This window comes from Muntiacus reevesi, chromosome 4, assembly GCF_963930625.1.
Source record: "Muntiacus reevesi chromosome 4, mMunRee1.1, whole genome shotgun sequence".
Lineage (NCBI taxonomy): Eukaryota > Metazoa > Chordata > Mammalia > Artiodactyla > Cervidae > Muntiacus > Muntiacus reevesi.
In genome coordinates, this window is record NC_089252.1 from 154,389,488 (window position 1) to 154,394,085 (window position 4,598).

Consider the following 4,598-nt stretch of genomic DNA (forward strand, 5'->3'; position numbering starts at 1 on the left):
TGAAGAATTCAGAAAATGTAGAGAATTAAATAAAAACCACCTATGGTCTCATTACCTGGAATGACGACTGTTGAAATGTTGGTATTTGTCCTTACAATATGTTATTCTATATTCAGTCCATTTGCTAGTCATTATATAGTCATTTCCTAACTAATGGGAGCAAAATGTCATTTATGACAGCTATGCCCTGATAAGCGGTGGGATCCTTGGTTTCTGACCCCCGATTCTCACACTTGCTCTTTGCTATATCCTGACACCCAGAGGCTCTCTCTTCATGATCCCTACCATCTTGCATTGGTTGGTTCCTTGCCTCACTTTCCCTGTCTAGCTTCTGAGATGTCTTTTGTCATTTATCTTATTTTAAATCACTACACTGATTTATTCTTCTTACCACACAAGCTAATAAATTCAGTTTTCCTATACCAATGGCAAGGACCTTTGGGGCTGAGCTTGCCCCCACTGTTTTTCATGTTTTCCTCTAGTTCAAAGCAGCTGGCAACAGTTTAAGGTCTCAGCAACCTGTTCAACAAAGAAGCTAGGAGGTCAGGGGAGGTAGATGTGGGATTCACTTCTAACCTTGGGGGAAGGGGGGAGGGTCTGTGGTCACAGAAGGAGAGATTATGATGTTGAATTCATAACAGGCTGTTATGAACTTACTCTAACACAGCTTTGCATGTTGTATTAAGTTCATTTTTCTGCTTTATAGTACTCATTGTATGTTATTCTCCATAATGGGATCTTTAAGGGAAATATCCCCCGGAATTAGAGACGACCTCAGTTAACTTAGCTATTTGGTTAGAAGTCACAGAAAAATGACTCTGGATATTTTAAGCAAAAATGGAATTCTTTAGAAGGAGATGAAACTCTTCCAAGATTGACAGGAAGAATGAAGTACCAGAGCTGGGAGGTGCAGTCCCAGGCATCTCCGCTGGGTCTCTTTAGTGGGACCTGTTCAGTAATCTTCCTGCCTGAGGCCTCAGCTGGATTAACTCCATTGGTTTCTGTGATGCTTGAGGCCCTTGGGTGATTCAGAGTCCTTTGCGAGAGAGGTTGACTGAGCTGAGCTTTGCCCCTGGCCAGCGCCTGACTACACAGAGAGGAACGACTCAGATGGAATGAACATCAGAAACTCTTGGCTTCAGCAATGGGAAAGACATCATACTGTCAGAAAGGAGGAAAGGAATCCTAGGCATCCAAAGCATGCTTCAGTGATTTTCTTAATTGAGCAGTGGATAAAATGAAAAACATTAGCTGGGATTTGGCCCCATGCATGACATGGAAACAGCTGCCAACACTGTGTCATAAAAGCAGATGAAAGCAAAGGTTCTGCAGGCAGAAAAACATAGTGAAAACCTGACTCTATCACCTATGAATTGTGTGACCCAATGCAAATTACTCAGCTCATCTAAGCCTCACTTTCCTACTTGGTAGAAGTGGACACTGACTTGTGGTCAAGGTTAAATGAAATAATATATGTGAAGTACTTACCCTAGCCTGATGTACTACCCACAAGCGCCAGCATTATTATTGGAACTTTGTGGGACTGCCAGCTCTGAAATCTGTCATGTCTCATTGTCTGTTCCTCGAAGTGAGTAAAGGATGAACAACAAGCTTTCTGAGCTGTTGCCCAACTGATATTATACATGTGGACACATTAGTTTATAGAAAAGCTTAATTAATGATCTCTTTATGAATAAGCACACAATTCATCTAATACATAACTCCCATGTCATTTTAAGAAGCATGTATTTAGCACACAGCAGTCCATGGATGAGTGCCTTAAGGCCTTTCTTAGAAGCTCACAGTCTGTTGCTATGGAATAGCTTTTTGAAGGCTGGGAACCTGTAAACGACACATGTCCAATGGTGGGAATGAAGACAGTGCTTAGGGGCACACCACAGTACATGTGAAAGGAAATTATCATCAACATAGTTGCAATCAGCTTCCTGGCCAAGTATATTCGACCCTGTTACAGCTTGCTTAGTATTACTCATGTTAAGACACATCACTATTTAAATCATATCCATTGACATAAGGCAACAGCAAGAGTGAAACCTTGTTGAAAGGTGAAAGTTGCTCAGTTGTGTCTGACTCTTTGCAACCCCATGAACTTTACAGTTTGGGGAATTCTCCAGGCCAGAATACTGGAGTGGGTAGCCTTTCCCTTCTCCAGGGGATCATCCCAACCCAGGGATCGAACCCAGGTCTCCCACATTGTGGGCGGATTCTTTTTTTTTTTTTTTTTCATTTATTTTTATTAGTTGGAGGCTAATTACTTCACAACATTGCAGTGGGTTTTGTCATACCATTGACATGAATCAGTCATGGAGTTACATGTATTCCCCATCCCGATCGCCCCTCCCACCTCCCTCTCCACCTGATCCCTCTGGGTCTTCTCAGTGCACCAGCCGCAAACACTTGTCTCATGCATCCAACCTGGGCTGGTGATCTGTTTCACCCTTGAGAATATACATGTTTCGATGCTGTTCTCTCTAAGCATCCCACCCTCGCCTTCTCCCACAGAATCCAAAAGTCTGTTCTGTACATCTGCGTCTCTTTTCCTGTACATCTGTGTCTCTTTTTCTGTTTTGCATATAGGGTTATCATTACCATCTTTCTAAATTCCATATATGTGGGTGGATTCTTAACTGGCTGAGCCACAGGGGAAGCCCAAGAATACTGGGGTGGAGATATATATATATATATATATATATATACACACTCCAGTGGATCTTCCTGACCCAGGAATATGCACCAGGGTCTCCTGCATTGCAGGCAGATTCTTTACCAACTGAACTATCAGGGAAGAGAACATTGCAATACTTTTCCTAACTTGATTTCTTGCCTCTAGTCTCCATTTTAAGCACTTTCAAGCACAGACATCGGATTTTTTCATCTCTATCACAAATGCTCAATTGTTCTCAATTGCTGTAGAATTAGTTCTATTCTTCAATTCATTCCTTCAGTCAACATTTATTAAGCTCCTATTCTGTTTCAGTGAGTTCCTCTTTTTCTCATTTGTCTTATTTTTACTTTAAATTTTGTTTCTTGGTTATCTGTTTATATTTTAAGTATAGTTTAATGGGTTTTTCTGTCATCTCACTCAAATCCAGGAGATGAATATAAAAACCTTCAAATTTCCAACTCAGTTCTTTGCTGGCAAATTTTATACATTGAATATAAGGTGGTCAGCCAAGGGTCATACAACCCTCTCGACCACTTCTTTTGCAAATCTCACAGGTAATAGAGCAGTTCATTTTAAAATGTGGGGGTCATAGGTTTGTTTTGTCTTGAGACCGCAAGTCAAAATGAGATGAAAAGAAAAATCTGACATCCTTTAACTCAGGTGCATAGAGTCAAAGACTGAGAATAGATGGTTAAAAGTTGCAATAATTGAATGTGATCCTTAGTATATTTCTCATGAAGACAGTCAATTGTTAGCAGTGGTCCAGAAGGGGTCCATCTACTTCTCATAGACCATGGTAGCCTGAGGCGCTGGGTTTGAGATTATTCAAGCAGGAAACCAGTTGGTTGCACTTCAGATGGAATGTCTCTTCTCTTGCTCTCTTTTCCTCTCCCTGAAAAAATGAGGGATATTTTAATTGTAACAATTTTAGCATTTTCCATTCTAAAAATGAGACAAATTACATTCTGGCCAAATAGACTATATCAGGTTTAATAGATTAATAAGAGCAAGAATTGAATTGATCTCAGAGAGGGTTTCAAATATTCTGAAAACAAAATATACTCACTGGGTGTTTATGCAGTCTTTTAGAATCAGCTGTTCTATATGGGGGTTGCTATTAAGATATTCATGTGGGAAGATAGATTTTTTGATTTCAATTAGCCTCTGAGACTGTGATCTCAGTTATTGTGTGACTCTGATAATTGTTGATCTCTCCTTTCTAGCATAACTTGCATTCAGACTCTTGTCTTACCATGTAGTTTTATTAGTAAGAAATAAGACATATCTAAGGTTTAGATTTTACCATATCCTGAAAGGTTTTGGGGTACCATGTTGGGCTTATGTTACATGAAATCACACATGAATTTTGAGATAATGGGTTTTGATCCCCCCTGATTTTTTGTTAAAATGGATCCTAGTGCAGTGGGATTCATGCCTGCTTTTGGCAGAAATGGTGTTAGGTTTTCTGCTGCTAAGTGTGAACATAGAAGATAAGATTTTAAAAATATCATCAGCTAGCCACAAGTCATCAATATAGTTAAAACATATAAATGATAATACTTCAGTAATTTTTTCTTTTTTTTAATATTTTCCTCCTACAGAATGAGAGACAGAGCTTATAAAAAAAATTTGTATCATTATTTTAATTGTGAAACTACACAGTCAATGTAATCAATGATCAGATACAACCATGTCACAACAGAAATTATTTTCATTCTAAATCATGACTTTTTATTCAACCATCCCCATTAAGTTTGTATGCTTACACAGCACCATAAATTCAGCTCATTATACCAATGCATATGAAATCCATCCCCTCTTTGCCTCTTATCCATGAAGCCAATTATATTTATGAGTTTGCCTTGTAGTTTCATAAAATGTGGTTTCACCCTTTCCTAGAGTCTTACCTTAA